Source organism: Chelonoidis abingdonii, chromosome 16 (assembly GCF_003597395.2).
Source record: "Chelonoidis abingdonii isolate Lonesome George chromosome 16, CheloAbing_2.0, whole genome shotgun sequence".
Classification (NCBI taxonomy): domain Eukaryota; kingdom Metazoa; phylum Chordata; order Testudines; family Testudinidae; genus Chelonoidis; species Chelonoidis abingdonii.
In genome coordinates, this window is record NC_133784.1 from 7,897,206 (window position 1) to 7,922,475 (window position 25,270).

Genomic DNA, 25,270 nt, shown 5'->3' on the forward strand with positions numbered 1-25,270 from the left:
GTATACAAAAGATGAGTGTTAGATCAGACATTGGGTGATATCATTTTTTGGAATTTAGTGATTTATCTGTAGTAATTTGCATTCTCTGAGAAATACATTAAAAAAGGAAAACTGACTAATGTTATCTTGATAAAAGGGAAAGGAGACTTGGTGATTGGCATGTAAACTGACCAATTGATCTTGTAAATCTATGAGTTTTTGAAACTTGGTTTTTTTTTTTTTTTTTTTTTTCCTCAAGCTTGGAGTTAATCTATGTGGCACCAGTGAGGCCTATTCGACAGGACTTCTTAGTCAAATTAAAAACAAAGTCCACCTTCCCAAGCTAGTATAGTATAAAATGTTAATTTTCTAATTGTCAGATTGTGTGATTTCATTCTGAAAAACTTGAAGGATTAAATCACCAACTTTCTAGGTCTGTTTGCAACCAAAATCATAGTCCACTACTAATTTTTTGTGGTCCTTAATTCTTCTGTACTATTAAGTTGCTGGGTTAGGAAATCAATAAACTTAACATAACGTCTTTCAACTCTCAAGTCTTTTTTCTTCCTTACTCAAAATGATAAAAGACCTCTAGGGATAAGTTAGAAAATTGAAGTGATCTTAAATTTTGGTTAAGGGATTATCATAGATCTGTGTTGTTTAAAGAGCGCACACGGGCCTGAAGTTAGCAAGTAGGGCAGAGGAAAGGCCCTTGAAAATAGGATGAGTTGGCGGCCAATCTCAGGCCAGAAGGGAATGAAGTAGGCGGGACGTCTGTTCAAAAGAATAACTATGAGAATAAAGGGAAGTTTTTCAAAAAGAAGACTCTGACCTGATGGGGGTGACTGTAGATTATTTTAATCTTGGTAATAGCAGGAATGAAAAGCATCTCTCGTTATAAGGAGACCAGCATGGCCCCTTCGCCAACGCTCACAAACCAGTCTATGTGTTAAAGCCTGTATGAGCCCAAGAAAAACTGGGGGAGCAAGCAGGTGAAGGGAGGAAGGCCTTGGGAAGAAAGGTGGTTGCAATCTTAATGCTGGATTAAGACTGGAATATAGGTTGACTGGTGTCCAAACCTTGTTATTCATCTGAAAGTCAGTCGCTCAGCCAATTGACATCACTTGTTTTTGTTAAAAGTGAATTAAAAAGGTAAATCTTAGAGGCAATTGCCTATTAACCACCTGCCGCCGCCACTACCACAATGCTGGAACCGGACCAGTGATGGTCTAATAGGACCCCCCGTAGGGTTTAAGCCGCCCTGTTTGTAAATAATCGTAGGTGATCAATGGCTTAATAGAAGTGTTTTGTTATTTTTGGAGGTAAGTATCATTCTTATTAGTTAGGGAAGACTTTTTCTTTTAGGGCATGTTTAGAGCAATTTGAATAGCCACATTTTTGCTTCTTGGCTTTAATAAAGGGAATTTCTAGTTAAATTGATGTTTGGTAATTCCCCATATCAATATGAATTATTCCAAATATTATTATGCCAACAAACATAAGAGAACTTGGGTACAGGTAAATGGCGCTAGGCAGTTGCTTACCTAAGTTGTAAGAAAGCTTGAGTATAAAGCCAATGTTAGGGAGATTTTAATTGCACAACTATGAGGGGCCACATTCATGTTTAAGAAAAAAAAAAAAAAAAAATAAAAAAAAAAAAAAATAATTTATCCATTTTGTAAGTTCTAAAAAATATTCCCGGGTGCATACTCTGTGATTCTGCAACAGGTTTTTATGCTGTGAAACAAACAGTAAATGGGCGACTGTCCTTAAGATTTAATCTCATGGAGGCAGGGAACTTGTGCTTGTAAAATGGTGTCACAATGTGTTTTTAAAATCAAAAAATACAAGCATGCAAGGTAACAATCCTAGGAACTAAGATTTGCCAGGTTATATCCTACGAAAGCAGAGGTTCTAACTAAAACTATGTTTGTGAACCGATCACACAGTGTCTGCGGAGTTCATTGCCAGGTGGAGACGATCCGCAGATAGTTTCTTCCTAAAGGGGTGCACACCTGGGTGGCCGGCACGAGAGTAGAAATGAACATAAGCAGTTACTCGGAAAATCAAGGGCAACCCCCAACACGGACGGGCTCCACACAAAAAGCCGCTACACAAGCTTCCACCTAATCAGTGGAGTCCATGAGGCGTGGCTCACTATTAGGTGCCCTGGCGATTGGAGAAATGCACATGAAAGTGAGGTGATCGCCCTATGGGGAGGGGAATTAGGGGATAAGGTGGAGGAGTGGCAGTGGGGTTGAGTAAGAGGGTGGAAAGCGAAATTCTCGCATATTTATCTTGGGAATGGTGTGCAGGGCCTGCGCGGACCAGAGAAAAATGAAGTGACACCGGTTTTCCTCTCTTTCCTTTTTCTCCAAGCTCCAGGGGACCCACGTGTCGAGGTCACGTAGTTGTGAAGAGCGGAAATATGGGGCTCAGCTGCGAGAGGGGGAAGCAGCTTGGATAGACGGCTACCGTCATGCATCCCATTGGTTTGTACCGCAGACTCAAGTCTTCTGGGTGCGGCACCTGGTGAGTGGGGAAGGGGAAAAGCAATTGCTTGTGTGTGGGTGTGGATTGGGAGAGCGAGAGGCGAGTGGGAAGAGGTGTGGGGGGGGCAGCTAGTGTGGGGGGGCTTGGGGGGGGGGAGGGCAAGATTCGCATCGCATTAGAAAAGGTAACACACTGATATTAATATTATTGTGTGCTTTTATTTGTAGAACAAAAAAAGTTAATTATATTATCCAGGGTTTTTTTTATATAGCACTTTTATGCAAAGTGCTTTACATAACAGTTAGCTAACAGTAACAACCAACATTCTGGAAACGATCTTAGTGGTCATCTCGAAGACCTCAGCAATTTTAAAGTTGGTCACGAAGAAAGTTAGAACCACTGTCCTACGGATGGGAGCCTGGTGTCTTGGAAAGCAGTGACTCGAGGGTACGTCTAGCACTACAGGAGTTATTCCGATTTACATAACCGGTTTTGTAAAACAGATTTGTAAAAGTCAAGTGCACGGAGCCACACAAGCACATATTCAGGTGGTGTGCATCCGGTACCGAGGCTAGCGTCGATGCTTGGAGCGTTGCGCTGTGGGTAGCTTAATCCCGTAGACTCCCATGTTCCCTTGCAGTCCTCTCGCCCGCCGCATTGGAAATGGGTTGAGATCCCAATGCATGATAGTGCAAAACAGTGATCGCTGGTGATCTGGGTAAATGTCGTCACTCATTTTCGCTCCGTGAAAGCAACGGCAGACAATCATTTCGCATCCTTTTTTTCCCTGGATTGCCCTGCGCAGACCCATAGCATGTGTAGGGGACTGTGGAAGGATTGTGTCAGCGGCTAGCTAGGGTGTCTCCACTTTTCTCGCGGCCTTGTGAAAGCCTGCTTGCTAAGTGGCCGGTCATTGTAGGACACAGCACTGCCAGTTAATAACATTGCTTAACTGGGTTGACACCAAGTTTGTAGGCCTTAGGCCACAGGGGACATACGCCTGTGAGAAGTCCCCTTTTTGCATATGTATGAGTTGCTTTTTGTATGAGTCAATATAGCTGTATGCTCCCAGTCCGCCTTTGGACTGACCCAGGAGCTGAGCTTCGGTGCTGGTTCCCGCCTAAGTGACAGCACGCCCAGGTCCCCGTTGCGGGTGTGTCACTTACCTTCATTAAAGCCAAATAACTCCTGTGTGTGTGGGCCTTGTCCTTGCAGAGCACTCAAGCACGTAACAGCATGGGCAACCATGGAGGCCCGTTTTGCCTTTTGCCACTTGTCACGTATGTTCTGGATGCTGCTGACAGAGACGCGTACTGGCGGGCTAACACGACAGCACATCATTTGCCTTTGCAAGTAAGCAGAGACGGTTACCATCCTTATTGGCACCATCTGCCATTGTAAATTGGTGATGAGATGACGGTTATCAGTCGTTCTGTACGTTCTGCTGCGGCTGTGATGGGTCTCCTGGCCTGACCTTCACTGAGGTTCGGCCAGGGGCGCAAAGACAAAAATAGGAATGACTCCCAGGTCCATTCCTCCTTATGTTTTATCTAAAATAGATCAGTCCTGCCTAGAATATGGGAAGTGTACTAGAGAAACCAGTGTATCAGAGAACCAGAGAGCACAGCTGCTCCGTGTCAGATCCTGCAGAAATGCAATGAGCCTGCCATGCCATTCTAGGGGTGCCACTGCAACAACCCACCTGTTGCTTCCTCCTCCCCCAACCTCTTGGGAATACGTTGCAGTGTCCCGCTTTGTGTGATGAAGTAATAAAGAATGCAGGAATAAGAAACTGACTTTTTCGTGAGATAATGAAGAGGGGCAGCCTCCAGCTGCTATGATAGTCCAGGCAGGTTAAATGGTGGCAGGAGAGGAGCCCGCCTCACCGCTGCTATGATTTAGTCCAGGCAGTACAGAATGCTTTTTCCTCTTTCGACATGAAAAGGGGGGGGGGGCTGATGGAGCTCAGCCCCAGTCGCTATGATGAAGATTGTTCCGACTGCCGTTCTGTACATCTACCGGGAATGACCGGGGAGTCATTCCTATTTTTTTACCCAGGTGGCCCCGGTGCCGACCTCACCGCGGCCATCCAGCGAGGCACCACAGGATGATGAGGACGAACTCTCAGTCATTTTGTATTGTACCAGTCTGCTGGAGGTGAAGGGGAAGGGGAGAGGATGCTGCTGTTCAGTGGGCCACAGCACCGCGTCTACCCAGGCAGCATGGCAGTAGATGTATGGTGACATTGAAAAAAGCAAGAAATGATTTTTCCGGCCTTTTCTTTCATGGGGGGGAGAGGGGGTTAAGATTGACAAGATATACCCTGAACCACCCTGGACAATATGTTTGACCCTACAGGCATTGGGAGCTCAGCCAGAATGCAAATCTTTCGGAGACTGGAGGACTGTGGGACAGCTGGAGTCTCAATACCCCTCCCTCCCTCCATGAGCGTCCATTTGATTTTTGCGCTTTCCATTATGCTTGTCACCATAGGAGCACTGTGTTGAGTCCCTCGCGGTGGCCTCTGTCTATCATAGCCTGGAGATTTTTTCAAATGCTTTGGCATTTTGTCTTCTATAATGGAGCTGTGATAGAACAGAATTGTCTCCCCATACAAACGATCAGATCCAGTATCTCTGTACGGCCCATGCTGGAGCTCTTTTTGGATTGGGACTTGCATCGCCACCCATGCTGATCAGAGCTTCCACGCTGGGCAAACAGGAAATGAAAATTCAGAAAGTTCGCAGGGCTTTTTCCTGTCTAACCTGGCCAGTGCATCTGCGTTCAAGATTGCTTTCCCAGAGGGGTCACAATGGTGCACTGTGGGATACGCCGGAGGCCTAATACTGTCGATTTGTGGCCACACTAACCCTAACCCGAATGGCCTACCGATTTAAGCGCTACTCCTCTCGTCTGGTGGAGGATACAGAAACCAGTTTAAAGAGCCCTTTATATCGATATAAAGGGCCTCGTTGTGTGGATGGGTGCAGGGTTAAATCGGTTTAACGCTGATAAATTCGGTTTAAACGCGTAGTGTAGACCAGGCCGAAGACTATCAAGTAGAAGTAGGAAGTGATCTTACCTCTGTACACACCATTTTTAAGACCACCGCGAACATAGTGTGTCCAGTTCTGGGATCTGCACTTCAAGAAGAATGTGGAAATACTAGAGAGCGTTTAAAGGAGGGCCACAAAAGTGATCCAGGGGCTGGAAAATAAGCCTCACGATGGGAAGCTAAAGGAACTAAACTTAATCAGTTTATTGAAGAGATGGTTGAAAGGTGACTTGAGCACAGTACACAACAGAGGTACTTCCACATGGAAGACAGATCTGATAGCAAGGGGTTTTTCAACCTTACTGTCAAAGGCATAACAAGATCCAATGGCCAGAAGTTGAAGTTAGGCTAATTCAGCCTTGAAATAAGATGCGAGTTCCTAGCAGTCAGAGTGAGTACACATTGGAACAGCTCACTGGGGAGGTGGTGGATTCACTATCACCTGGAGTCTTTGAAATGAGATTCGATTTTTTAAAAACAGTTTATTTTAATCCATCATCTGCAAGAAACAAGCCTGTTTCTCAGTGAGACCCTGACAATATGACACTGTGGCTCAGGAGGCTGCAGACCCACAATGGCTCTAAGTCAGGCAGATGGGGTGCAGCATTCACCATGTGCTCACGTTCACTCAGCGTTCCATACCCCTGCTCTTGCTGTCGTGCGACTGTTGCAATCACTTTACTGAGCACATGCACACAGCACTGCGTTGGGCACCAGAGCAGCCCATGGACCCTTCTGTTACATTCAGAGCTGTGACTGGGACCTGGGCCTGCGATGGAGAAAGATTTATTTTAGGCTGCTTTTTTCTCTCTTTTGTAAGTGGGGCAGGATCCCACGTGTCCCAAGGCAGAATTAACAGCACTGTCTGATCCTCCTGAACCGTGAGCTACTGCTACTTGCCTAGCCAGATGCTGGCTCTCTGATTGTTATTAAGCACTGTGGATATTAGGGTATAAGGGCCATGATATCTGTGCACGTCATCGGAGACCCTGGGCAGAGAGCTGGCGGCAATCCTGCAAGCCCAAGAATGCTTGTAACTGCAAAAGCCGAGAGGCCCCAGTTCTTGAAATGAACGAACAATCAGGCTCTCCTTCTCCCTCCCCCACCCCCATAGCAGATTGTGCAGCCTGGAAGTGGGCATACTGGGGCTTTGTGCTCAGTGTGGAATCTCATGTTTTGTGTGTGTGCTGGCAGCAAGAAGACAGTGTGTTTCTGATGAAGTGATGTCATGGAGGTTACAGACAGGACTTCCCTGTGACCCAGCCAGGACATTCTGACAATCTCCCCATTCATTGCATCAGCACCAAGCAAATTCCCACTTTTGCTTGGGAGACATTCCCACTAAATCAGTCTCTGCTTCAACAGCACAGACAGCTCAGACCATTAGATAGCCGCCCCAGCTGCACTTCCCAGCTTGTTTATATGGAGCGAAGGGGACCTCAGATATACTGACCTTCTTCCCAGCCTCATGCAAAGCATGAGTAATTGGACTTCGCATGAAAAATCTAAGAAGTGGCAAGGGAAAAGGAACTATTCCCACCATTCAGCACTGAGCAGCTGCACACGTGTTCTGCTACTACAGGCCATGAAGCCCTTTCGCATCACCTACATGGAGAGTTAAGGGCTGTGGATCTGGCCAGTGTTCTGCACCCCCTCACCAGTCACTAAACCTTCCTGTGTGGAGTTCCCTTGTGTGGCCTCCCCTCCATGACCCCTGCTCTACAGAGAAAGCACAATGATCCTGCTGGTTAGAGCTACCACAACCGAGGAAGGAGGGGAGCATTTGCCCTTAAAGCAGCTGTTTCATTCTGACTCAATCTCCCCCTGTTCACACTGGATCACGAGATATTCCAAAGCAGACTGCGAAGAGTTATAAAAGGATCTCACAAAACTGGGTGACTGAATTTCATCTGCTTCACATATAAAATGATAGGGTTTAAATTAACTGTTACCACTCGAGAGAGATCTTGGTGTCATTGCGGATAGTTCTTTGAAAACATATGCTCAAATGTGCAGTGGCAGCCAAAAAGGTTAACAGAATGTTGGGAATCATTAGGAAAGGGATAGATAAGACAGAGAATATCATATTGTCTCTATATAAATTCATGGTACACCTACATCTTGAATACTGCATGCAGATCTGGTCACCCCCATCTCAAAAAAGATATATTGGAATTGGAAAAGGTTCAGAAAAGGGCAACAAAAATGATTAGGGGTATGAAACAGCTTCCATATGAGGAGAGATTAATAAAACTGGGACTTTTCAACTTGGAAAAGACACAACTAATGGGGGATATGATAGAGTCTATAAAATCATGACTGGCGTGGAGAAAGTAAATAAGGAAGTGTTATTTACTCCTTCTCATAACAGAAGAACTAGGGGTCACCAAATGAAATTAATAGGCAGCAGTTTTAAAACAAACAAAAGGAAGTATTTCTTCACACAATGCACGGTCAAGCTGTGGAACTCCTTGCCAGAGGACATTGTGAAGGCCAAGACTATAACAGGATTAAAAAAAACAAACCCCCAAAACTAGATAATTTCCCAGAGGACAGGTGCATCAATAGTAGGAGCCAGGACGGGCGGAGATGATGGCCCAAGCCTCTGTTTGCCAGAAGCTGGGAATGGGTGACAGGATGGATCACTTGATTACCTGTTCTGTTCATTTCCTTTGGGGCATCTGGCATTATTCTGTCTTCCAACAGTGGCCACTGGCTTAGATGAACCTTTGGGTTGACCCAATACATTTGTTCTTATTCCCAGCCAAAAAGGCCAGACATTTCATTTTTCAATTAAATCTTAGACACTGCTGAAGCTGATGGTTCCATCAGGAAGCGCTGGCACAAGGAACTGCCACAGACCAGTACAATCCAAACACTACTTCAATCCCAGCAGTGCATCCAACTGCAGCATTCCCTGGCCCTGGCAATATACAATCGCTGTGCAGTGATTAGACACTTCACTTCCTTCACCAACCCTCCCACCACCAAACATCCTCTCCTGCCTTAAAGACCGTGGTGCCACGAGCCACCTGCCAAACCTCAGCAATGTAGACTCTTCCCAGGAACAGGCATTCCAGTACGTGCAATGCAAACTTGCTAACTAATAATGGGGCTCCCCACTCTCCCTCCTTCCATGAGTCTTTGCTTATTAAGAAATTCTCAGCTACCCAAAATGCCTCAGGCAACAAAATACAAAGAGCAGAAGCCTGTGCTGATGAGCACAGAGAAGGAGTTGCATGAGGAGAGCCCTAGAGAGATTTCTTCATGCACAGACAGTTTTCCTCTCTTAAGTTTCACTTCCCATCAGAACAGAAAACTGTAGCAAACTGGCTGCAGAACTACAAACAGGATGGGAGGCTGGCCTAGCCTGGGGAGAGCATGTCCTGTAGGCAAAGCCACTTTCTGTTCCGGCCAGCGTGTGGAGATGGGGAAGAGAGGGAGGGGTGCATATTCTCTGGGCATAACTATCTCTGGCTCTGTGCATGTGAAGAGGAGGATACATACCCTGGGCGCAGCCATTGGGTTCATGTGCTTTATGATACCTTCCCCCTGCACAGTTCCTGTGCCTGTGGTTTCCAGTTACATTTCTGCTTTTCTTTGTTTTCATGGTTTGTGTGTCAGGCCCTTAGAAAGCCATGTGAGTTGCTCTCCCTCAAAATGGATGGCAGGGACTCATTTTGGAGAAAATTCTAGAAACATCTGAGCTGCCACTAGTTCTAGTAAATAAAGCAAATAACCACTTGTAGTTGGTATAGAACAGCAACCTCATTTCCGTATGGTCTCCATTTCTTTATGTTCTGGGACAAAAAGTTAAGGATGTACAAGAAAGAGCAGAGAGCAATTTTGGGTTGCATTAACAGAGGCAGAGCATGCAAGTTAGAGGAGGTGACAGTACTGCTGTTCTCGGCGCTGGTTAGGCCTCAACTGGAGAACTATGTCCAGTTTTGGTCACCAATGTATAGAAAGGATGTAGAGAAACTGGAAAGGATCCAGAGGTGAGTGACAAAGATGATCAAAGGGATGAAATGCAAGTGATATGAGCAAAGGCTGAAGGAACCAGGTATGTTTAGTTTGGGGAAAGAGTAGATTAAGAGGGGGGACATGATACCGATTTTCAAATACTTCAGAGAACAAATTTTCTCTATCTTTGTGGCAAGAAAGGCTGCCATAAAAGAGAGCAGGACTAGAGGCAATAGGTTCGAACTACAGCACAGCAGATTTAGATTAAATCTCAGGAACATAAGAAGGGCCATATTGGTCAGACCAAAAGTCTGTCTAGCTCAGTATCCTGTCTTCTGACAGTGGCCAATGCCAGGTGCCCCAGAGGGAAAGAACAGAACAGGAAATCATCAAGTGATCCATCCCCTGTCACCCATTCCCAGCTTCTGGCAAACAGAGGACACCATTCCTGCCCATCCTGACTAATAACCATTGATGGATCTATCATAAGAAAAAAATCTTCCTAACTGTAAGAACAGTAGGACAATGGAACACCGGCACTGACTTTTCAAATTGCCGGAGGGTGCTGGACCTTGTCTTTGAAAAACATCGTATAGGGTGATTCAGAGGTAAGTGCCCTAATCTCAGAGACCTTTCAGGCAGACGTTATCACCACCAGGAATGACACCTTTCAGGAGAGCAGAAGGAGGGAACAGGAAGCCAAGGGCTCGAAGGGAGCTCTCGTGAGCTGCATCAGCACTAGATTCAGGTTCCACAGAGGGACGGGGCCTCGGACATGGGAATAGAGAGTCACTCCAGACCTTTCAAGAAGCGGACCATCAGGTCATGAGCAAAGACCGACCTGCCCTGGAATGGGGGGTGAAAGGCTGATACAGTGGCCAAGTGGACCTTAACTGATGAAAGGGACATGCCCTGGCGCTTGAGATGCAGAAGGTAGTCAAGGACTGACTGCAATGAGGCCTGCCTGACTAACCTAATTCCCTTCTATGAGGAGATAACTGGGTCTGTGGATGAGGGGAAAGCAGTGGATGTGTTATTCCTTGATTTTAGCAAAGCTTTTGATACGGGTTCATAAATATATACTTGCCAGAAGTTAAGAGTATGGGGCTAGTATGATATGGACTATTAGGATAGATAGGAAAGCTGGCTAGATCGTTGGGTCAACAGGTATAGTGATATCACTGGCTCCATGATCTAGTTTTGCAGTCGGTTTTCAAGTGGAACTACCCACCGGGTCAGTCCTGGGGGCGGTTTCTTGCTTCAATATCTTTTTTCATTTAATGATTGTTGAGGATTGGTGTGGACTGCCTTGCTTAGCAAAGTTTTGCAGATTGGACACTAAACTGGCAGGCAGTTGTTAGCTTACGCTGGAGGGGTTAGGGGGATAGGATAGAAGGGCCTAGGAAAATTGAGGACTGCGGCAAAAGAAAATGCATGCGGTTCACAAGGAACAATGCAGAGTTCTGCGCTTAGGACGGATGAATTCCCCATTCACTGTACGACTAGGATCGAATGTGTGGAAGCAGTTTTCTGCAGAAAAGTGAAGTACGGGGTTTCATGTACGAGAAGCTGCGATTATGAGATTACAGTGTGTCTTGTTGCAAGAAGTGGTAACAGCATTTTGGGCTGAATAAGTGGGGCTTGGCCAGCGATCGAGGGAGTGCATCATTTCCTCCTCTATTCGACACTTGTGATAGTGCCTATGCTGGAGTACTGTAGTCAGTTTTTGGGCCACCAACGTACAAGAAGGATGTGACATATTGGAAAAGAGCTTCAGCGAGAGTAGCACAAAACTTGATCTAGGGGCTGGAGCACACTGACTTTATGAGGAGAGGCTGAGGGAACTGGGATTGTTTCGTCTTGCATTAAGAGAAAGAATTGAGGGGGGATTGATAGCTGCTTTAACTACTGAAAGGGGGTTCCACAGAGGGATGGTCTAGACTATTCTCAAGTCCGTAGAGATGATCCAGAACAAGAGCAAATTGTCTTCAAGTTGCAGATCATGGTCGAGTTAGGTTGGTATATTAGGAAACCTTTTTCATAGGGAGTGTGATAGGCACTGTGAACGGTGTTACCTAGGGAGTGGGTGATCTCTTCCTTAGAGGTTATTTAAGAAATGAGTCAGGTGTTGACAAGCCCTGGCTGGGATGATTTAGTTGGGAATTGGTCCTACTTTGAGCAGGGGGTTGGACTAGATGACCTCCTGAAGTCCCTTCCAACCCTAATGTTCTATGATTCTACCTTGGGTCGAGGCGCAGCACGCGAACAGTTTTTATTTGGCCAGGTAGGTTGCTCTGGTGGAGGTCAATAGGACCTGCTGGACACAGGCAGAGCACTCCTGCTCTTTGGCATACAACCATGCAACAACCAAGCTGTCAGGTGCAGCGCAGCCAGGTTCGGGTGCAGGAGCCTGACATGGTTCTGAGATAGGAGATCTGGCCAGAAAGGCAGCTGCAGCGGGGCTGTCACTGACAGGTCCAGCAGCGTGCCGAACCAATGTTGGTGAGGCCAAGCTGGCGCTATCAGGATCACTTTGCCCCTGTGCTGCTTGATCTTCATGAGGACTCTGTGGATCAATGGCACTGGCAGGAAAGCATAGATCAGAACCCCTGACCACGGGAGTAAGAAGGCATCTGACAAGGAGCCCCTGTTGATCCCCAGAACTGAGCAGAACATATGGCATTTCCTGTTCTGGTGAGTCACAAACAAGTCCACTTGGGGAGATCCCCACTTTTGGAAGATCATGCTGACCACCTCAGAGTCGATAGACCATTGGTGGCGAGACGAGAAGGTTTTGCTGAGGCCATCTGCTGTATGCTCCTGGTCCTCAGGAGATGCACAGCCATGAGATGAATAACATGCTGTGAACTCTAAGTCCCAGAGCCGGAGAGCTTCCTAGCAAAGGGCTGATGACCTGGCTCCGCCTTGCTTGTTGATATAAAACATCGTGACAGTATTGTCCATCAGGACTTGAACCACCTTGCCCTTCAAGTGGGACTGTCATAAACAGGTAGTTAAGGGTTAATGTCTCTTTTACCTGTAAAGGGTTAAGAAGCTCAGTGAACCTGGCTGACACCTGACCAGAGGACCAATTGGGGGACAAGATACTTTCAAATCTTGATGGAGGGAAGTCTTTGTTTGTGCTGTTTTTTTTGTTCGTTGTTCGCTCTTGGGGCTAAGAGGGACCAGACATGTACCCCAGGTTTCTCCAATCTTTCTGAAACAGTCTCATGTTTCAGAATAGTAAGCACTAGCTAGAAAAGGCGGATTAGTCTTATCTTTGTTTTCTTAACCTGTAAATGTGTATTTTGCCGGAAGGATTTTTACCTCTGTTTGCTGTGACTTTGAATCTCAGGCTGCGGGGGGAAGTCCCTCTAGTCTATATGAATCTGAATACCCTGTAAGCATTTTACCATCCTGATTTTACAGAGATAATTTTTTACTTTTTCTTTCTTTAATTAAAAGCTCTCTTTTTTAAGAACCTGATTGATTTTTTTCTTTGTTTTAAGACCCAAGGGGATTGGGTCTGAACTCATCAGGGATAAGTGGGGGGAAAGGAAGGGGAGAAAGGTTAATTCCTCTCTATTTTAAGATCCAAGGAGTTTGGATCAATGTAGCCTCTCAGGGTAACCCTGGGAGGGGGAAAGGACGGGGGATGATTTATTTCTCCTGGTTTTAAGACCAAGGGGTTTGGGTCTTGGATTCCCCAGGGAAGGTTTTGAGGGAACAGAAAAGTGTGCCAAACACTGTATTTTGGCTGATGGCAGCGCTATCAGATCTAAGCTAGGAATTAAGCTTAGAAGGGTCCGTGCAGGTCCCCACTTTTGGATGCTAAAATTCAAATTGGGGGAAAAAATACCTTGACAGGGACCAAAAAGCCTGACATATCAAGCATACCACTCTGAGCTCTCTGACATTTATGTGCAGGGAGCGGTCGACCCATGACCAGCAGTCTTGTGTGCTGAACTCGCCCAGGTGGGCTCCCCAGCCTAGATCTGAGATGTCAGAAACCAAGGGCAGCAATGGGGATGGGGCTGCAAAGGAAACTCCCTCCAACACCGATCTGGGGTCCAACCATCACACCAGTGATGACCGGATGTGGTTCAGCACCTTGACTACCAGGTCTAGGTTGTGCCTGTTGGGGATGTAGACCAATGGCAGCCACACCTGCAGTGGCCAGAGATGGAGCCTGGCATTATGGGCCACATAAGTATAGGCTGCCATGTGGCCTAACAATGTCAGGCAAGCATTGGCGGTGGTGAGTGGGTGGCCCCTTACAGGGCAGATCACATCTGACATGGCTTGGAAATGAGCCTCCAGAAGGAAGGCTCTGCCTCACATGAAGTCTTTCAAGTCGAAAGTGGTGTACCAGTCTCCCAGATCCAGGGAGGAGATGATGGAGACCAGAGAAACCATGCAGAACTTCAACTCTTGAGATATTTGTTGAGTTGTCACAGGTCCAGAATGGGTTTTAGGAGTAGGAAATAGTGGGAGTACTATCCTTTCCCCCTCATTTCCCGAGGGATCTCCTCCACTGCCCCCAGCTGCAGGAGATTGTCGACCTCCTGAATGAGGAGTCGCTCTTGAGAAGGGTCCCTGAAGAGGGATGGGGAAGAGAGAGGAGATAAGAATTGCAGGGTGTAGCCCAGAGATACCATTTCTAGCACCCAATGGTCTGAGGTGACCCATGACTAGGCCAAACGGTAGGGACAAAGACAGTTGAGGAAAGGATGAGACAGATCCAGGGAGCTGACAGGGGCATCACTCTCAACTGCACCCTCAAAACAAACGCTTCTGGCCCCCATGATATTACTTTGGGCCGGGTTGTGTGGGTGAATGGGAGGAGGAAGGGCAGCAACGACTAAAACTGGTGTCCCTATCCCTTCTCCTTGCAGATCCCTGTCAAGGCTGCCCAGGCTTAGCAGTGGATGTGGCTGGAACTGCTTCCTTGCCAACTGAGGTGTATGCAACCCCAGTGAGTGGAGGGTGGCCCAAGTGTCCTTTAGTCCATGCAGCCTCGCATCGGTCTGATCTGCAAAGAGTCCAACCCCATCAAACGGGAGATCCTGGATCGAGCACTGCATCTCCTGGGGAGGCCTGCAGTCTGAAGCCACTGCTGAGGTGACCATCCTGGCCACCGAATAGGCTGCATTCCACGCCATTTGGAGGGAACACTGAGCTGCTGTAGTACCCTCCTCAACAAGGGCCCCAAATTCTTGGGCCACATCCTGGGGTATGGAATCCTTGAACTTATGGATGGAGTCCCATAAGCTGAAGTTATATCTCCCCAAAAGAGCCTAGTGGTTCATGACCCTGAACTGAACACTGGCCGAAGAATAAGTTTTCCTTCCGAAAAGGTCCGGTCTCCTTATTTTTGGGGGTGGAACTGGATTGCCCTTATCTATCTCATTGGCCACAGAAATGACCAACGACCCCAGGGGCAGATGGGTGTACAAGTATTCAAACTCCCTGGCAGGGACGAAATACTTATTTTTCACCTTCTTGGAGGTGGACAGGATTGAGGACGGGGTTTGCCAGAGGGCTTAGGCAATATTTAGGACCCCTTCATGCACCGGAAGCAAGACACGTGCAGGGGTTGATGCCGAGATCACATTAAACAAGGTGTCCAATTGCTCTGCCATCTCCTCCACCTCTAGGCCTAAGTTCATAATCACCCCTCAGAGCAGGGCTTGGTGCTCCTTAAAATCGTTGGTGGGCTAATGCAAGAGGATCCACCACAGCCTCATCTGGAGAGGATGAGGACTGGACCACTGGGGGAGGAACAGGGGCATCATCCCCATGGGAGAAAGGGGACTTGAGGCGGGTAACTGCTTTTCCATCCCAGGGTCTGATTGCACTTTGTGCACCAAGCCCAGTGTTGCCGCTGGTGCCATCTGATGCTTATCTGAAGAGGCAACCAACGATTGGTATGAAGGGGGCATCAGCATAATCGGCATGCCCCAGGCACTCCAATAGGGCTATTATGACCACTTGCCCTGCTGCCAGGATGGCATCACAGAGGTCGACGCAGCCTCAGGAGCCCAGTCTTGACAGTACTCTCTCGGCAAGGGGCTAAACTCCCTCACCGTGCCAGAGGAATCCTCCTCTGATGACCACAGCGGGGCCAAGGATGCCTGAGTCTGGCGGCTAACCAATGCCATAAGTGAATGGTGCCTTGAATAGGTGGATTGTTGGTGCCGGGACTAGTGGGGGGAATGGCACTGTGTTGGGAAACGTTCCCGTGGTCTAGGTGATGGCAATCGACATCATGGAGAGAGTCAGCAGAAGGACAACCGGTGCTAACTGTACGGTGACCGGCACCTCCCTCTGGGTGTAGCATTCAGCATGTGCCCCTCCGTGTGCTTCCCACAGCGAGTCCACTCAGTCGGGGTCCTGGGGAAGCCAGAGGGTCCTGCACCCCACCTTGCAGTCAGACATGACTCTCAGCCAGCCAGTAAAACAGAGGTTTATTTAGATGACAGAAACACAGTCCAAAACAGGTCTTGCCAGTACAGACAACAAGACCCCCCTTAGTTAGGCCCATCTGGGGCCCCAGGGAGGCCACAGCCCTGCTGGGAGGCCCGAGCCTCCTCAGGGCTCCCCTCCATCTTCCAGCCAGCTTCCAAAAACTACCAAACCCTCTCCAGCCCCTCCTCTCTGGGCTGTGTCTCTTTCCCGGGCCAGAAAGTCACCTGATCTCTCTCCAACACCTTCAGCATCCCCTTACAGGGGGGGAGGGCCTGGCCATTAGTTGCTAGGCGACAGAGGGTTGGCCAGAGCTGAGGCCCCCACACAGTATTCAGAGGGAACATTAAAACCAGTCCCACTTCATCACAAGTAGATCATAACCTTTACATAGATATGTTACATGGCATATGTAGCACAGAACATATTTCCGTTATGTCATATATATCCATAAGCATATTTCCATAAAGTCTTATGGGGGGGTGCCGTTACAGCGAACCTATGCCAGGTTCACCGCAGCACGTGGTTCCAGTTTCACTGGGAGAGTCCTTTGCTCTCTGGGCACAAGGAGGGGCTGAGAAGGCATTTGCTCCATCATGAGTCTGGGTCCCCTACCACTCCTGAACTCAGTGGTGGATCCCTCAACGGTAGGAGGTCCCCTAGGGGATGTATCCCCATGTAGCTCCAGGGTTGGCGGGCGGCCCGAACAGGCTTTTAGCCAATGCCCCTTGGTCCTTCTTGCTTGGTGCCAGGTCATGCTTTTTTCGACTTCTTCTTAGGCATCAGCCAAGGGGATCGGTGCTGGGTAGAGTCCAATGCTGGGGGTGCACTGGGAGTCAAGTCCAGCCAGGACTCCTCCGAGGTTGGGTGGAGAGCAGCCTTCATGAGGAGAGCCCTCAAATGGATGCCATGCTCTTCTTGTGACCGGGGATGAAAGTTCTTACAGATGCAACACTTCTCTTTTACATGCGATCCCCCCCAAGCACTTCATACAGCTGCCATGGGGGGATCACTAACAGGCATAGGCCTGTTACAGTCAGCCCAGGGCTTAAAACCCTGGGGCAAAGTCCACGCCCCTAACTTACTAACTACAGTACTTAACAACTACTTCACTAGCTAACTACTGTAAACAAAACTATTTAAAGCTCTAATACAAGGAAACCACTGACCACTTGCTAGGCAAGGGAGAGAGGCACTCGGACCAACCACCATGGGCAGTAAGAAGGAACTGAGAGGGCATAGGGCTGGCAGTGCCTGATATACCCAACGCATGAGTGTGGCACTTCAGAGGGTGCCACAGCCGGGCCGGCTCCAGGCACCAGCCGAGCAAGCTCATGCTTGGGGTAGAAGATTCTATGGGGCAGCTTCCGGCCAATCCTAGGGCTGCACAGCTGCTTTTTTTTTTTTTGGTTCATCAATCCAGCCACCCTGTCGGGGGCGGCAGCGCGGAGGAGGGGAGTGCCCTGCAGCAAACTCAGCAGGGCAGCCTACATCCTTTCCTCCCAGCAGACCGGAGCGGCGCAGAACCCTTTCGGCAGGTGGCATGGTGGTCGGGGTTGCGTGGCGAGCACCCCACTGAAACCCTGGCCACCCCCCTTCTCTCTCTCCTCCCCACTCCCTCCCCCACCCCTCCAGCAGCCAGGGAACGTCTGCAGCGCAGGGAGTCCCCCTGCACCCTGGCTCCGGCCGGGTCGCGGGTTTTTGTTTTTTTCCCCTGCTTTGCCGCTCCAGCCGCACCGCAGGTTTTTCCCCCCCCCGTGCTTTGCTGCTGTGGGCCACGCCGCAGGTTTTTGTTTTTTTTCCGCTTGGGGCGGCAAAAAAGCCAGAGCCGGCCCTGGCCACAGCCAACCCTACAGATACCGCTAAGGCAAAAATCTGACAACTGTGCACATGGGCGCACACACCTAGAATGGAATCGACATGAGCAAGCACTTGAAGAGCTACCACTGGTTTAGACACAACAAATCCAGCATCACGGCAAGGGGGTTATACTAGATGACCCTTGCAGTCTCTTCTAACCTTATGGTTTTATGATTCTACTTCCCTAGCACAGAATATAGTTGCCTTCTGCCTTCCTCTGAGGGTTGCATCTGTGTTCATTACTCTTTAGAGCCTAAACCTGATCTGTCAGAGGTCAGTTTCACAGTCAGGAGTTCCTAGAATTGTGGAGAAGAGTTCAGCTGACAGCACTCAGCATGAAAACCATGCTATGTTCCTTGTGCTGGTTCCATTTCCACTACAAATAACAGGAAACAAGTTATTAAAAATACCAGAACATAAGAACCAGTGGGAAGAGTCAGACACAAAAGCCTGTTGTAGGGCCGTAGAACCAGGGAAATATAGAATAATAGAAGATTAGGATTGAAGAGACTTCAGGAGGTCATTTAGTCCAACCCCCTGCTCTAAGCAGGACCAACATCAACTAAATCATCCTAGCCAGGGCTTTGTCAAGACAGGCCTTGAAAACCTCTAAGGATGGAGATTCCACCAACTCCCTAGGCAACCCATTCCAATGCTTCACCACCCTCCTAGTGAAACAGTGTTTCCTAATATCCAACCTAGACCTCCCCCACTGCAACGTGAGACCATTGTCCCTTGTTCTGTCATCTGCCACTACTGAGAAAAGCCGAGCTCCATCCTCTCTGGAATCCCCCATCAGATAGTTGAAGGCTGCTATCAAATCCTGACCTTCCTCTTCTCTTCTGCAGACTAAAACAATCCCAGTTCCCTCAGCCTCTCCTCATAAGTCATGTGCCCCAGCCCCCTGATCGTTTTCGTTGCCCTCCGCTGGACTCTCTCCAATTTGTCCACATCCTTTCGGTAGTGGGGTGGGGGGGGAGCAAAACTGGATGCAGCACTCCAGATGTGGCCTCACAAGTGCTGAACAAAGGGGAATAATCACTTCCCTTGATTTGCTGGTAGTGCTCCTACTAATGCAGTCCAATATGCCGTTAGCCTTCTTGGCAACAAGGGCACACTGCTGACTCATCCACTGTAATCCTCAGGTCCTTTTCTGCAGTACTGCTGCTTAGCCAGTCGGTCCCCAGCCTGTAGCAGTGCATGGGATTCTTTCGTCCTAAGTGCAGGACTCTGCACTTGTTTTGTTGAACCTCACTAGATTTCTTTTGGCCCAATCCTCCAATTTGTCTAGGTCAATCTGGACCCTATCCCTACCCTCCAGTGTACCTACCTCTCCCCCCAGCTTAATGTCATACGCGAACTTGCTGAGGGTGCCATCCAACCAGGGCCAGCTTTAGGAAGTGTGGGGCCTGATTCGAACATTTTCGACGGGGCCCCGGCAGGGATGACTTAAAAAAAAAAAAAAAAACCCACCAAACACTTAAAAAAAAACACATGGGGCTTGTACTCACTGGGTGGTGCTCTAAGTCTTCGGCAGCAGGTCCTTCACTTGCTCCGGGTCTTTGGCAGCACCGAAGGACCCACCGCCAAAGTGCCACCAAAGACCCAGAGCGAGTGAAGGACCCCCCACCGAAATGCCACTGAAGATCCGGAGCACTGCTGGGTGAGTAAAAATAAAAGCGGCGCCTCTAGCCAGGGAAGGGATTCTTGGCCACTTGCCCCCCACTCTGGGCAGCCCTGCCACTGGGCGTGGGGCCCTCTTAGGCACGGGGCCTGATTCGGGGGAATTGGTGGAATTGGCCTAAAGCCAGCTCTGCATCCATCCCCTTATCCAGATCATTAATAAAGATGTCGAACAAAACCAGGCCCAGGACCAACCCCTGGAGCACTCTGCTTGATACTAGTGTGACATGATTGACAAGAACTGTGACCGTATAGATCATTGTTGCAACCAGGGTCCTATGGTTGCACCAGGCCTTGTACAGAGGAGGTCAAGTGGGGTGTCTATGGAAAGGTTGTAGTTTGCTGGTTATGAATATGGTGTCTGTATGTATGTATGTATCATTTTTGTATTTGAAGTGATGAATATTGGCTATGTATTTGGATCTCAGTGTGCTTGATTCTAAGTTGCCTCAGTGAAGCATTTGATCAGCTTCTTGAGAATGGGTGCTTACTGAGAATAGTTCTATCAAGAAACACTTAACTGACAATTGACTTTGGGAGACGCCAATCCACATCTGCGCCTTCCTGGGAACATTCAAACTAACATGTAAACAATGGCGTAGGCCTGCAAAAAGCTAAATCATTCATGGACATGTTACTTGCCCAGGTGGCTACAAACTCCATCTTGTTGCTGTGACTTTGCACAGAAGAACAAAGGGATTTCTGCCCACAAGAGAGAGAATATAAAAGTCCCTGGAAGCCTCTCCATTTTGTCTTCAACTGGCTTAAGAGAAGGCCTCTCCAATCCAAAGAGATGCCTGAAAGAAACTGGAACAAAGGGCAGTAACTATGGGGGTGTAAGTGATTGCTGGACCCATACTAGGAAGGAGTCCAGTCTGTGAAAGAAGCTTATTGGAACATCTCTGTGGTGAGATTTCATCTGTAATCAGTTTCTTAATGTATTAGGCTTAGCTTTGGGTGTTTTCTTTTACTTTGCTTGGTAACTTACTTTGTTCTGTCTGTTATTACTTGGAACCACTTAAATCCTACTTTTTATACTTAATAAAATCACTTTTTGCTTATTAATTAACCCAGAGTAAGTAATTAATACCTGGGTGAGCAAACAGCTGTACACATCTCTCTATCAGTTTCCATCAGAGGGTGGAAAATTTATGAGTTTACCCTGTATAAGCTTTATACAGAGTAAAATGGGTTTACTTGGGGTTTGGATCCCATTGGGAGTTGGGTGTCTGGGTGCTAGAGGCAGGAGCACTTTCTAAGCCATTTTCAGTTAAGTCTGTAGCTTTGGGGAGCGTGGTTCACACCCTGGGTTTGTGTTGGCATGTCTGGCTTGACAAGGCAGAGTTCTGGAGACCCAAACTGGCAGAGAAATCGGGCCCAGAGGTAGTCTCAGCACATCAGATGACAGTCCCAAGGTGAAAGACGGTTACTCACCTTTGTAACTGTTGTTCTTTGAGATGTGTTGCTCATATCCATTCCAGTTAGGTGTGTGCGTGCCGCGTGCACGTTCGTCGGAAGATTTTTACCCTAGCAACACTCGGTGGGTCGGCAGGGCGCCCCCTATCTCCCAACATTTTCTTTCCAGCGTTAAAAAAAAGATGGATGACTGAAATGGACAAAAAGGTGATAGAAAAACTGCTCAACAGTAGAGATCATATGCTTGATTATTGCAGCGTTGACTGTTGTCACAGGAATTCTTCTTCGAGTCTTGCTCATATCCATTCCATTAGGTGTTCGGGGCCCACGTCACGTTCGTCGAGATTGTACCCCTAAACAACTCGGTTCGGCAGGTCCCCCGGAGTGCACCTCGCTATGGCCGATAATATCCCCTGCTGACCCCCAACCGTCCCTCAGTCCTTTCTTCACCCATGTCAGTCATTGAACGATGGAGGCACCCTTAGCGAACCTCACTCCCTAGCTATCGTCTAGTTCTTGTATATAAGTTATATAGTTATAATTCCTTTTTATATATTATTATTATAACTTATGGTTTTTTCTTTTACTAGAAGTTAGTAATATAGATCGGCGTCGGGGAGACAGCCCCTTCCCCGCAACGTGCGAGGAGTCATGCTGCTGCAGTTCACGTTTTAATTCCGCGCGTTATGAGTGCCTGGCCCACAGGCACGTTGTGCGACAGGAGATTCACACGACTCTGTTCGTTGCGGTTGATCGGGGAATACATTTACAGCCTAATGTGCCCCATTTGCAAGCTTTTTATTTTAAGCCGAACAAACATGCAACTGTCGCATTTTTATTTTTACCCTCCACCTTCTCACCAACGCACTAGGCCACTTGGAGGACCCAGAGAAAGCGCCTCCTCCTGCACCCGACCGGCCGCAGCGGCCGTTTACCGCACCGAAAAAGCGGACCTCAGCACCGCTCCGCCTCCTGCGAGTTGAGGAAGCCCACGACTCTCCTCCTGGCCAGTGCCCTACGATCCCTGGCGGCACCGTGTGTTAATGACTCCCTGCTCCGGTGCTTCTGTGTAAGACCTTGCACCCCCAGGAGAGCTGTCGTCGCTCTAAGTCGGATCGCCGTGGCACCGACACTGCCAGAGGCACTGATGAGCCGGCACCGTTGATTCCGTTCCCGGGGCCATCGAATCCACTGCCTGCCTGCTCCAGCATGCACCGTGGTTGAACTTCCTGCTCCCGTCTCCTTCGGTCCAACGACCGCAGCAAAGACCGCTATAATCGGATCGCCCGGCACCAACTACGCCGCGGCACCAACAACGTCGGGCACCTGACAACGTTGGCACAGTTGATCCCGTCCACAGGCCGCAAATCCAGTGCCTGACTGCTCCCGGTGCACGCCGTGGTCGAGCTCCCTTGCTCCTACTGCTCCCGTGCACTGCACGAGGACAGAGAGCCTGTCCCTAAGCCGGAACGCCGCACGACAACCTGTCAGGACTGGCGATGTCAGCACTGTCGATCCCAGTGGTCCACAAGGCCGCGAATCTGTGCCTGACACTCCCGGTACTCACTGGTCGAGCTTACTGTTCCCTCCCACGCAGACATTTCCAACGCGAGGATCTCATTGCCATGACAATAGATGCCCTGAACCCCAGCACGCCGTGTGTGGTAATAGTCCTTGGCAAGCCTCCTTGATGACCATCTCTTCGGCGCAGCAGAGATGGCACGTTTATTGATCACGTCCCGCAACTCCAACTCTCCAGCCGTCGGTGTCCCGCTCCAAACTACTTGCAGTCCCATGCTGTTCTCCTCGGCACGGGTCACTCGCCGCACAGGTCGGTGTCCGTTCACCGACCGATAATCTCGACACTCTTCCCGGCTCCCAGCACGCTACAGCACTGTGATCCTGTAGCCGCTCCAACTCGAGATCTCGGTCGACCCCACCGCACCACTCTGTCGGAGGTCCGAATCTCGTTCATGTACAAGTGACGCTTCTGGTACGGTCCCAGGTGCCGAGTTGTGGCAAGGATCTGGTAGAGTCAGGATCCTGCCATAATTTTCAGCACCCTCCATGGCCATCTGGACACATCAGTGTCTCCACAGGACAGCTCTTATGCTTAGACTGCGATTTGGTGTGCCCACAACACCTGAGAGCCCATCAGTAACTCTCTATGGAGATACACTCAATGCGGACCTCCAGGTGCAGAGTTCCTGGAGGTAGGATCGTAATGGACATCTATCGGCGGTTGCCCCTAGAGCTGTCAAAGTTAGATCGGACTCACAGTTTTCGACACTCTGTTTTATTAGACAAGGCTCTGCTATAACACCCATATAAGAGCACATGCAGACACAAACATCTATTTATACAGATAAAGAGCAGGAATTAACAAAGGACAAGAAAGCAAACAATAATTCACCTGGGTCACAGCATGATATCTATTTCCTTACTAACTCTTATCGATCTAAGGCTAATACTTCATTTGCCTTAAACGGTGCAATTGTTCTGTTAATGTCTGTAATTCTGAACCTGGACTGCAGCATTCCAACAATTTTGCTTAAAGGTACGAACATATTTCTTTAATCCTTTCTATTTTCACATATATATCATCTACTTCACGGCTTACCGTTTATTCAGACCATCCACGAATCCGGTACTCTATGGAGGGTAGATACTTTTCTGTCATCTCCTCCCTGTCACAGTCATTCAGTTGGTTAAGAAACAAAAACGCATGGCCAACAGGCGCCAGCCCCGAAATTGAAGGGGCTACGAATGACCTACTCAACGAGTGTATTTGCAAGGGCTTGTAGCCTGGTGGCATCATAAGCCTGTTACTCTATAATCAATACACTGGATAACGGTGAATAATTTTATGGAGCCTCCATCAAACTCCGCAAGATCACTGCCCTTGGAGGAAGGGAAAAAGGCAGCCAGAGTTCTCTCCAGGCCTCATTACCAGAACGACTTCATGGTTCGGTTCAACTCCGGCTTTCACGACTTACATTTGTGAAAGCCTCTTGCGTTAATCAAACCCAGGCTGCAAGCTGAAGGGACAGGTCCCTTACATGCGCTCTCCTCAGTGCATACGCCACAACCAAGGCGTAGCTTCGTCCAGCCACCACGCCACACCTATGCTATGCCAAGATGGACTTTGCACGCGCAGCTCGAGGTGTCGAGACGAACCGTCAACCCTAGAGGGCAAAATCGTGGCCCTCAATCAGACGGGACCAAAACGAATCGAGGTAGGCCGCGAGGTCGTTACCGTTATGGTAGGCGGATCACCTATTCTCCTTGGCCGTAGGTCTCCAGTAAATTCAGTTCCTGTCCTACATGGTGATGGTACCAACCTCCAATTGGTTCCAACCTGTCTCTCCTTCGGAGACTCCTTCATCAGCGCAATTCGTCTGCTACAGAGGTGCCAACGTCCGATGGACGAGGTGGGCGTCATTACTCCCACCTAATCCCCCGACTCGTAATGGAGTTTCAGACACTACAGACCTACATGATAACCAGTTATGAAAGTTGAAGTTCCGCATGGTATCCCGGGAACACATTATCTGTCCTAATATCCTGGAGATGATTCCGCCTCGTATGAAGGACGGTACTTTCACATTGCCTTTCCTCCCACAGAGATACTCACTTTCTATAGGCTCCGGTATTACTATTGGTCCTGCTGTTGGCTTCTATTATAGCCCAAGGCATTACCAGTGTGTGCCGGTCGCACCCACCTCTCGCTGACGTAAATATGCGTTTTCCGTATCTGACGTTGCTTTCTGAGAACCCAAGACACAGTCCGCTCAGTCTGTGGACGTCAAGGACTCATTCACATGTCAGCCTGATGAACTATGGAACCATCATTGGTTCCCACGAGAGGTTAACTTCTCTTAGGGCCTATCTTCGCTCCGACTTATTGGATGCTTACCACAGCCGACGCTTTCGCGATGGACTGATTCATCCGAGGTCTGCAAACTTTCCAACGACTTCGCTCGCATTGTCTCGTCTCCGTGGTCCGCTGACTGTCGTTGTAAACAAACATGCTAAGCTCGCTCTGTCATCTCCTTCGTCTAAATTGGTACGGCCGGACGAGGCCCAATGGTCAAATAGTCACCATTCCCTTCGAGCACCCTTTAAGCTCCTAGAGATGTGCAACTCCCTCCCTGGTAGGGCGGATGCTGCTCTATCGCCCCACCTCAGTGTCTCGATGACGGATCATTCTCGGCTCAGGTGCTCATCTCATAACCTTCAGTTAAGCCTTTGTCTTCTCAGGACTATTCCACTCATTCCAAATAGAAGCAGTCCACCCTGGTGCAGGGGTTCAGCAGCATGCGGGCCCATGTGTCTCAGTGTTACAAGCCACTAATG

The 25,270-nt window shown here is 48.6% G+C and overlaps 1 protein-coding gene across 1 annotated transcript in view; it reads right to left on the minus strand.

Annotated features, from left to right (window-relative positions):
* The window catches only part of ENTPD1 (ectonucleoside triphosphate diphosphohydrolase 1), an 81,179-nt gene that overhangs the window by 31,921 nt on the left and 23,988 nt on the right, over window positions 1-25,270 (minus strand). The gene's annotated exons all lie outside the window — the stretch shown is intronic.